Source organism: Camelina sativa, chromosome 8 (genome assembly GCF_030686135.1).
Source record: "Camelina sativa cultivar CO46 ecotype springtype chromosome 8, ASM3068613v1".
NCBI classification, from domain to species: domain Eukaryota; kingdom Viridiplantae; phylum Streptophyta; class Magnoliopsida; order Brassicales; family Brassicaceae; genus Camelina; species Camelina sativa.
The window spans coordinates 18,142,036-18,153,784 of record NC_141887.1 but is presented as its reverse complement, the minus strand read 5'-3'; positions in this window follow the sequence as shown (position 1 = coordinate 18,153,784).

Here is an 11,749-nt window from a genome sequence, read left to right as displayed (position 1 = left end):
TGACTCATATCAATCATTTTTTGCTTCTCTTCATTTTTATCATTGACATTCTTCTTTGAAGTCAATATTTTACGTGTTATTTGCTGTCTCGTTAAAAACTTTGTCATGGAAAAATCCAATGGGATAAAAACCATAATAATGGAAAAAGAGTGCAGCCACACGAATCATCATATTCTCCCCTTGGAAGTATCATCTTCAAAAGATGCATTTTGATCTCTGAAGATGCATTATGTATGAGGTAGTCGGAAGCACCTTTGTAAATAACTCTGCTACATTATTACTTGAGTTGATGGACTGGCTATCAACTTCTTTATTCTTCTCGAATTCTTGAGTGTAAGGGAGGAATATGTCTTGTTTTGTCGCTCTTGGTGTAACTTCCTTTGATTTGGGCGATTTGGGCGACATATGCAACATAGTCTTCAAAACAGTGTTGTTGCCTTTCAGTTGCTTCTTGCTAATGGGTCTTAACAAGCATTAACTAGTTGATGCTGATCGAACCCTCAGTTTGATGTTCTTCGCCAACATGTTACGAGGCTTCAGTCTTAGGCATGTAACTATTGTTGACGTTCGGGGATCATCTGAGCCATTATGGATTCCCGATATGGCATATAAAGCACAACTATTTTTGGCATTACTTGAATAAGCGACGACCAAAGTCTGTCACTAAAACGTCACGAAGTCGTTGTTTTGCTATATATCTTTATATCCGATATAAATCTTCCATCTGCAAAAACAACTAAACCAAACTTGGGGGTTCCAAAATATATTAAGCCCAAGTTAATCATACATTTGCAATAGAAGATACATTTTAACTCATACTCAAAATCTACTCATAGAGAATGAGTTTTATGCTGCAAAAAGATTAGTAGAAAATGCTATGCACAATTCATAAGATATATAAATGCTCGTCAGCATTTATATATGATCTTATATGACTATATATATATACATATATTCGACTTCCTTTAGAAGTGATTAGTATGACATCTATTTTGATAGATGTTTAGTTTAGAATATCTGGAGACATTTTTGTCTTTCCAAGATCTTTTATTCCAAATAACTCTTCAAGAGTTTTTGATGATGTTCAAAATCATCACTGTTATGAATTCTCGAGAATATAAGTATGATATCATATATATTTCGGGGTAAGCTTTTCAAGCATCCCATGAGGCATATTTCAAGTCATTCATATAGCATCCATTTTGTTTGATAATATACGGTATTTTAACAAAACATGGCACGACACACCATTTTGTTATATATCATTATACTCTTCTAATGCTTGGACCAATAGTCCAAAAATTACTCGTTTTCATACGAGTTTATATAGACTATATTACCTCTTTATTGGCCAATAGATATCTTTATACGCTCACAGAGCGGAGATTTATTATCCTCATTAATCACATTGCGCGATATAATATTTTTATTGTCGACATTATGTCTTTGGTTCCATATTTCTCGTAATGACATGGTTAATCGAGATCTCTTTAATCATTATATAAATGATTTTATATAGGTAAATGATTTCGTTATTAACCATATCAATCGGTTTCTCTACTCTTCTTGAGAAGTATCTTGCTCCTTTTTAGGAGTCTATGTACTCCTCTCAGGGAGACTATTAGCTCTTCTTTAAGAGTCTATCTACTCCTCTTTAGGAGTTTAATTTGCTCCTTTTTCTTTTCGAGGATTTTATTTATCTTAGGAACCAAAGTAGTCTATCACGTTTCTTATGTGTCATAGACTTAATATGTCATCCGTCAGAGACATATTTTATTAGAGCATTTCTAGCTGGGATATGAGATTTCTTAGAACTACAAGTTCCTATTCATTTAAGCGAGGATCAATATGAAATCTCATCCATCAGCTTTTTGCATTTGATTTGTAGTACACATTTTGAATAGTGGTCTTTTGAACTTTTGAACTATCAAGTTCATATTCATTATATTCATTTGTTCAAAGATCCAAACTATTCTATGATTTCCCCATAGTGATGGGATCTTTATAATCCAACATGATGATATGCAAATCTTGCAATAAGCACATCTTCATAAGATGGCTTTAACATTATTAGACCGGAGATTCATCTCCTGCATCTATATATTTCATCCTCTGTGGATGATATTTTTATGCGGTGTGGAGGAGCATCTTAAAATATATATCACACACCCATAAGATTCAAAATGAATAAATATTTAATCTCCAACCATGAATATATAACATGGGAGAAATTTTTCTTACGAACCGTTGACCTCATATATAATATATTTTTCATGCAAAGTTGCATGTTCCATGTAAAAACATAGAGACTACATCACCATGAATCGTTTTGCAGTCTCTTGAAGTTGCACTATGAACGATTCATTATAGCTCATTTTGAGAGTAAACATCATGGATGTTACACTTTATCACATGTGACATATATGTGATAAATTATGGGATATGACTTCGCCAAAGTTATATCGCTATGGGGTGTCAAATTCACCAAAGTTAATCGAATTATTGTCAATTTGGGATTCTTTAATTCTCCCCCTCGAGATGATAACTCTTGGAGTTCATTCATCTCGTACTGAATCCCACTTAAGGATCAACAACATACCGATTTCGGTCATGTGTATTATCTTAGATCCTTATAAAGATGTGTGTCTAGTATCATCCCCTCCCCTCTCAAGATGATAACTTTTCATGACTATTCATCTTGCACCGAATCTTATTTTTAGATCGGTTGTATTCAGGGTTTAATATGGGGAGTAGAAAAGAAATAAATCATCATATATATATTATGAGCTTGTTAATCCAAAAGAATGGTAAATGGGCAAATATTATATGATTCTAGAGGCATAACCTACATAGCCTACTACAGAATTAAGGAGGAGGTATATAACCATCGAATCCATAAATAATAAATAAAAAAAATTAAACAAATTGAAATAAACTAATACAACTTCAACATAAAATAGATGTTACCTGAATTGAAGTGCAATGCTTACAACCTCATGAAATGTGAACGGGACATGCAATACTTTTGAAAGAACTTTTGTTCCTCTGAACAAATTCTCAATAATTTTAATATCATTGATTGACCGAGATGGCTTGACCGGTAATGTTATACTTGAAGCATAAGAGAATTTCATATTTACTATTATTTTGCCATCTTTGTTTTTGCATGATATAATTATATACATGCGTGTCTCCAATATGGTCGACCTTGCGATACCATATTTATTTATAGTCTCAACATAATAATTTTATTAAGACATATATTTTGTTTGAGACTTCAGAGCATACTAGACATCTATAATTATGAATCTGATGTCTTTGAAAGTCGGGAGACTAACTTATCTAGACATTCCAATTACCTTTGCACTGTATAAAATATATGTACACATGCTTTATATATTTTCAAAAGAGAAATATATTTTTGGTTATAAAAATATTTCATTGTCTTTAAATCATATATAACACATATAATTATTCTTTACGAATAAACAAAAATAAATAAACAAACTCTATATTCAGAAAATAAAATAAGAGCTATATCCTTATATATAATAATTTAATAGACATAACTTTTCTTTGATCGTAGAGTAGGTAGAGCCTAACATATATAACGATCAATCCGGAAAAGTGATGTTACTATATTTTACCATATTCAAGGCCTTGTTTAGTTCATGTTTTGCATCATATAGAAATGTTTCCTTAGGTTTTATAGCCACATATGTCCAAATATGTACTTAGGATGTTTAGAAGCATGCATTGCATACATTTGTTCATTTGGAGTATTATTAGGTGTTATGGAGCTCTAAAAGGGTACAGAAGGACTTGGTGTTATTTCTAGATCTAAACAAGAGGACTGAAAGTATCAGGAAGGAAAAAGAAGGCACTCGATCATGCCACTCGACCAGACACACGGTTGAATACATGGTCGGAAGCATAACAGGCTCCTGAAATATCGATCCGAATGGGTATCTTCCTTTGCTATTAAGCTTGAACACTCTTCATGCGAGTTGTAGGAAATTGAGTTAACTTTCTAATGGCGGTGGTTTCAAGTCAATCGAAGGTGTATTTCAAGAGTTATCCTCATTTTACTGAACAGATATCATCCCAGATTGAAGACTCGAGCTACGTGACGGACCAACCACTCGACCATGTACTCGACTGAGCACATGTTCGAGCACTTGCAGCCGAATCTCTGTTTTGTCCTTTAGCTAACTAGGGCTTCTCTCTCTTTACTATATATATGTACTGACACTTGTGGCCGCAAAGTCAGACCCTGGAGACCCTGGAGACCCTGTAGACACCTCATAACCTAGTTTTTGCCATTTTTAGCTACTTTTACTTGATTGCATCATCTCTTATCTTTTCTCTAGATTTTCATAGATTTGTAACCTTCACAACTTTAAATCTGTTGACTATTTTCTTTCACTTCTTTGTATTAAATTGTTCATCTTTATCTCATCTTTCTAATCATGGTAGTTTCATTAATTTATGGGTTTGTGTTCTTCATGATGATTTTTAGATCTGATTAGTGGCTTAGGATCTTAGGCATGGATTAGGCTGGATAAGAGTTATGGGTATCTACACTGATCAAGCTTGATTGTTTAAATATCTCTTCTAGATTAGATATGTTCTATGCTATTCTTATACTGAGAGGGTAAAGATAGATCTTAAGCTTCTTAGCATCACACTAATGTCTAAGTTTTTAGATAAGGCTAATGCTAGAGATTGTCATGAAGCATGCTAAGAGATTAGATGTTTAAAGTGATTTTTGACTTTGATGATCTGGTTGTTTAATGCCTGCTTTTATATGTAATAGCTAGTGAGAACTAGGTCTAAGAGTATCTAAGCTTGATTGTTATTGTCATGAGAATGGATTAACAAGTATTAGAAGATCATTGTCTAGAGATAGATCATTGTTGATTGAGGTTTGTTGATCAATTTAGATAACCATAGCTTGAGTCCAGCCCATGAATTCATCCATAGGACCTTCTTTGTTTATTGATTTCTCTGTTTGAATACTGTTATTCGCTTGCTGTTTGATTTACTTGTGTTTTGTTCTGTTTTGATTGTTGTCATGTCTCTGTTCTTCATCCGGAAGTCCACTAGACCCCCCACTCGACCATGCACTCGACCGAGTGCTACTCGAGCGCCAGTTTACTTCCTTGTTTATGTTCTGTTTCTTTTCAGTTTGCTCTTAGTTGCATTTGTTAGTAGTTTTCTATTGCTTAGCACAGTTTATTGCACTTGTTCTACAGTTTAATTATGCATTAGTACTGTCTTAAGTTGCTTTAATCTTCTGCATTTACAGTTTAATTATGCACAATTTTTTGTCATTAGGTTGTTTGAAACAAATCAACTTGATATTTGGCTTAACTTGAATGCATTGATCACATCTTGACTGCTTACATATCACACTCTTTATGGATTGACATCTTTTATGCTACAACATCATAAGAGTATTGAAACACCTTTCATCATCATCATATCATCCATCATCACACAAAAAGAGCATGCTTCAAAAAGACAAAGATTTTTATTTGATCATGAATGAGGCAGAACTTCTATATGTATAACGATCAATCTGGAAATGACATACCTTTATATATGATCGTATAGAAGGCAAAACCGATTTTTCCAGAAAGGACATAGTCTTTTGTTAGATCGTGAAGGAGGAGCAAAGCCTACCATATCAAATGATCAATCCAAATATTATATAGCTTTATATATGATCGTAAAGGAGGCAAAACCTACCATATATAACGATCTATCTATCCGGAAAAGACATAGCTTTTATTTGATCGTAAAGGAGGCAGAGCCTACCATATATCTAGCAATCTTTCCAGATATGATTTAGCTATAGATTTAATCGTAAAGCAGACAACGCCTACAACTTATGAAGATCAATCCGAAAAAGGCATAATTTCACGATGTCTATAATATTTATATTCTATAAATATAAACCGAAACAATATGAATTTACTTACCTCGTAAAAGCTCCAGCGGTAAAGACATCATGTTGATAACGTGTTCGGATTGATCGTCATAATAACATAATGAAAATAAATAATAATATTATATCATATATGTATATGTGTATATATATGTATAATAACATACACTACTATAATAAAGAGAGAGACGAGAGGTAAGTAATAAAGCTATAATTTCTTCTTCTCTTTGTTACAGTTCTTCTCATGTGCATAATCCCTTTTTATAGTGGGAAGGAAAACATGATGACTCATACATTTGTTAAAGACACAAAGACACGTATATGAGTGTTGTTGACAAATGGTGATTAAGTGTTTCATCACAAAGACATGTTATGTCAATTCGTCCCGTAGACCCCACTAGCCCCCCGCTAGTTTGTCCCCATAGATCCCAAGCTGGCCTTACAGGGCATCGATCCTAACCCCTCACGTGGATAGGAACTGCAGGTTAATTGGTGACAGCTTGTCATGTGGAAAGGTTGTTAAAGGGTAGGGACCAGGGTTCGAGGAACGTCTGGCGCACCAATAACCTACTGGTGGATTTGAATGAATAGTTCCATTTCCACAGTGAGGAGTTAGGATTGATGCCCTGCAGGGCCAGCTTGGAGTCCGTTGGGGCGGCTAGCGGGTAGGCTAGGGGGTCCACAGGACGGGTTATAATAAAAACTGAAACGACCCGACCCGTTTTTTTTTTAATTTTTTTTATTTGTTTTAATATTAAATAGTAAAAAATAATAATAATAAATAAACTACAACTAGTGGTCCCATATCCACTAGCCACCTAACCAAAATCACAACCAACAACGGAATAACAAATATCAATATCCAATAATAAACCAATAATCATAACATAAATAATATCCAAATACCAAACATCAGGAAACATAAAACCGGCAACCTAGCAATGTTTATAATGACCCAACTCTAGCAATGCCAGACAACAACCAATTGAGTCCCTAGAACATCCTCCTCTTCATTGCCTTGATTCCACGATCACACTTTGCCTTTGCCTGCACCACAAACACAAATTGCAATGCATGAGTAGGAAGCTCCTACAACGATCTCAGCTACAGATCTCTACAGGAAACGCCTCCAATCACCAGAAATCACCAAGAACACTCAAGAACACTTAGAGAACTTTTTCTCTCTTTTCTTTTCTCTCAAAAACGGCTAAACACGACTAATAAAACAAAACTCGAGTTAAGGGTTTTCCTAACCCAAAACGCAACGTTTAACTTAAACTCGTTCGCAGAAAACCAACCTTGCATCGACTGATGCACATCTTGCATCGACTGATGCACATCTTGCATCGATCGATGCAACCCCTAAACCGGGATTTTGGTTTCCGAATGTTACAATTCTCCCCCACCAACATAGATTTGTCCTCGAATCACGAATATCCATCAGCCAAGGACTCCCGTGCGACCGTATCCACGGCCCGCACTCCTCCGACCGATCTACGGAGGGTCACCTCTAGGCGATAGACTCACGCTCTAAGCATTATTTGCTCTCGACTTTTGGACTTTCCTTTACTCATAGGCCTAAACATTGAGTTTTTTTATTGGTTCCTCATCAGGCGTAAGCCTGCATGCCACAATGTTGGTTCCTCATCGGGCCTAAGCCCGCATGCCATAATATATAAGGAAAAATCCAATACTCGTCTCTTGGGTTGCCAGCTTACAGCGCGCCCCTGGATCGTCATCCAAAGTCGATATACCAACCATACTCCCAAGCCACAAAGTCTCAGAATATGGCAGTACTAGGAGAACCTAAGTCCTCGAAGAGTCGCAAGCAAACAATTCTGAACACGTCTGAGTCATATCCCTATCCAGGCTTCCTTCCCGTGGCTCGCGTAAGACATCACAATGTCCTATCAACCACATATCCCCTCACTAGGATACCTCATGACCACACATGGATCATCTCACTGCCACTAGGGCCGCCACAAAGTCCAAACAAATGTCCTAAACAGGACCGCCACCAAGGCCAAACAAATGTCCTAAACAGGACCGCCACCAAGGCCAAACAAATGTCCTAAACAGACCGCCACCAAGGCCAAACAAATGTCCTAAACAGGACCGTCACAAAGACCATCTGTCCATCACAAAGGCCAAACAAATGTCTTAAACAGGACCGTCACAAAGACCATATGTCCCGAAGGACCGTCACAAAGACCATCTGTCTCGAAGGACCGTCACAAAGACCATCTGTCCCCAATGACCGCTTAAACAGGCACTCTGGCTAAACAGCCCGCCACAAAGGCCACAAACAGCAAAACAACCAGCCACAAAAGCCACACAATGTCTCAAAAGACCGCCACACATGGGCACAATGACTCAAAGTCCGCCACTAAGGCCACACAAACCCCTCCAAGGCTCACAGCCACTAAAATGGACAAATTCTAACTCAGATAAAACTTTACATTTTTAGAACTTTCCCCTTTTGGAAACTTTTAACTTTGGAAACTTCTATTTCAGGAAACTTTCCTCCAAAAACCCCGCCTCACGGAAACTTTTTACCCCGAGCCCCACCTCATCTTGTTACTTAGTCGCACAACCAACAACCCCAAGCGACCAAGTAAACAAGAGAGATGGGCTGGAATACTCCATTCCCGCTCCAGCCACGGATTACAGATGGGACCAGGCTAGACAAGCTCAAGTTGCGGCTTGCTTCTCGAACCACTTCTTAAACCTTGCCTTCATCCTCGCCTCTGGCTCCCAAGTCTGCTCATCAACACCATCACAGTCCCAAAGGACTCTCATCAAAGGAATCTTCTTCTTCCGAAGTTCCTTGATCCTCCTCTCGAGAACCCTCACTGGTCTCGCCTCCAAAGTCATTTTAGGCTGAAGATCCTCAGGAATCTTAGCTAACAACTGATCATCCTCACGGAGACACTTCCGCAACATAGACACATGGAAAACCTTATGGAAAGCACGTATAACCTCAGGTAACTCCAGTCTATATGCCACTGGTCCAACCCGCTCAATCACTCTGAACGGACCCATATACCTCGGACTCAACTTAGTCTTATTCAATGACCTGTTCGGACCTCGCACCATGGCCATCTTGAGGTACACTCTGTCTCCTACCTGAAACTCAAGGTCTCTCCTCCTCCTATCCGCATAACTCCTCTGCCGATCCTGAGCTTCCTTCATGTTCAGCTTGAGAACCAGAATCTTCTCTGAGGTCTCCTGAACAAAATCTGCCCCGAACATGCTCCTCTCCCCCACCTGAGTCCAGCATAACGGTGTACGGCATGGCCTCCCATACAAAGCCTCATAAGGAGCCATCTTAATACTCGCCTAATAGCTGTTGTTGTAAGCAAACTCTACCAGGTTCAGGTGATCTGCCCAATGGCCACCCCAATCCAACACACACATTCTCAGCATATCCTCCAGCGTCTGGATCGTATGCTTTGACTGTCCATCTGTCTGGGGATGCTAAGCTGTACTCATGTGCACCTTAGTGCCCATCTCTGCCTGAAATGTCTTCCAGAACACCGAAGTGAACTTAGAATCTCTATCAGACACGATAATCGCTGGCACCTCATTCAATCTGACTATCTCCCTCACATACTTCTTAGCCAAGACCACTGCTCCATCAGTCTTCTTAATGGCCAGAAAATGTGCTGACTTAGTCAACCGGTCCACAATGACCCAAATAACATCAAATGTCTGAGACACTAGTAATCCCACCATGAAATCCATCATGATCATATCCCCCTTCCACTCAGGATTGGGTAGACTCTTCAGTAACCCGCCTGGAACCTGATGCTCAGCCTTTACTAGCTGACACACATCATACCTCGCGACCCAACTAGCTACATCATTCTTCATCCCGACCCAGTGATAGTACTTCTTGAGATCACGGTACATCTTAGTCGCTCCTGGATGAATAGAAAACTTGCTCGCATGAGCCTCTCTTTGGATCTCCTGTCTCAACTCCTCATCTTTGGGGACACAAATCCGACCGTGCACAAGGATAGTACCATTATTTGAGACCTGATACTCTTAATCAACATCCTTTGATGCATTCACCAGCCCCAAATCCTTCTCCTGCGCCAACCGCACCCTGCTCATAAAATCTGCTCTATCAACCGCCTCCAAACCCAACGGTTCCTAAGAAACGGCACACAACCTCAAAGCACTGATCTTTCCATTAGAGTCTCCATCTCCTGCTCCTGAGCCGAAGCTACTCTCTTCCGACTTAGAGGATGTGCAACCGTGTTAGCCTTACCAGGGTGATAGGCTATCTCCAATTCATAATCTGCCACCAGCTCCATATACCGCCTCTGCCTCAAGTTCAGCTCGGGCTGAGTGAATATATACTTCAGGCTCTTATGATCTGTAAACACCTGTACCTTTGCACCGTAAAGATAAGATCTCCAAATTTTCAGGGCAAAAACTATAACAGCCATCTCCAAATCATGACTAGGATAGTTGCCCTCATGCTTCCGCAACTGCCGAGAAGAATAGACAATCACCTTCCCATGCTGCATCAACACACAACCCAAACCAACTCTAGATGCATCAGTATAAACCACATAGGTTTCCCCCTGCTCAGGCAAAGCCAACATTGGCGTAGTAGTCAACATCTCTTTCAGGCTTGCAAAGCCTTCCTCACACTCATGTGACCAAACAAAAGGAACATCCTTCCCTGTCAACTTAGTCATAGGACATGCTCTGTTCGCAAAACCCTGCACAAATCTCCTGTAGTAACCTGCCAACCCAAGAAAACTCCTGATCTTTGTGGCATTCTGCAGTCTAGGCCAATCTCTGATAGCCTGGATCTTCTCCAGATCTACAGAAACCCCATCTGCAAACACAATATGACTCAAAAAACCCCATCTCACGCTGCCAAAAACTGCACTTGCTCAACTTAACAAACAACTTATGCTCCCGCAGCTTCTCCAGAACTACCCTCAAATGCACTGCATGTTCCTCAGGACTCTTGGAATAAACCAGGATATCGTCGATGAAAATGATGACAGACACGTCCAGAAACTCTTGAAACACGCTGTTCATCAATCTCATAAACGTTGCTGGTGCGTTAGTCAACCCAAACGACATCACCACAAACTCATAATGCCCATACCTCGTCCTTAGCACCTCTCAACTGATCCAACAACTCATCGATCCTAGGAAGAGGGTACTTATTCTTCACAGTGAACCGGTTCAAACCTCTGTAGTCAATACACAGCCGGAAACTCTCATCCTTCTTCTTGACAAATAACACCGGCGCTCCCCATGGTGATACACTAGGACGGATGAATCCTTTACTCAACAAATCCTCTAGCTGCTTCTTAAGCTCTGCCATCTCTGCTGGAGCCATTCTGTAAGGAGCCTTGGATAATGGCGTCGTCCCCGGTTCCAGTTCAATCGTGAAAGGATCAGACCGAGATGGTGGTAATCCCTGCAATGACTGAAACACGTCCTCAAATTGCTCAACAATCTGAATACCGCTAACCGTAGACTTCCCCACTGACTCTGGCATAGATATAATAACCAAATAAGCCTCACGGCCCATCTCGATCATCTTCCCAGCCTGAATGGCTGAGATCACGAGACTCCCCGAAGTCGGTCTAATATTCTGAAAAACCAACTTCCCTCCTGGACGCTCAAACTCCACTCTACCCCGATGGCAATCCAAATGCACTATATGCCAATGCAACCAATCCATCCCGATAATAACATCATACAACTCCACTGGACTGATAAGCAAATCCGCTGGCCACGACTCTCCTGCGATCTGAATATCAACTC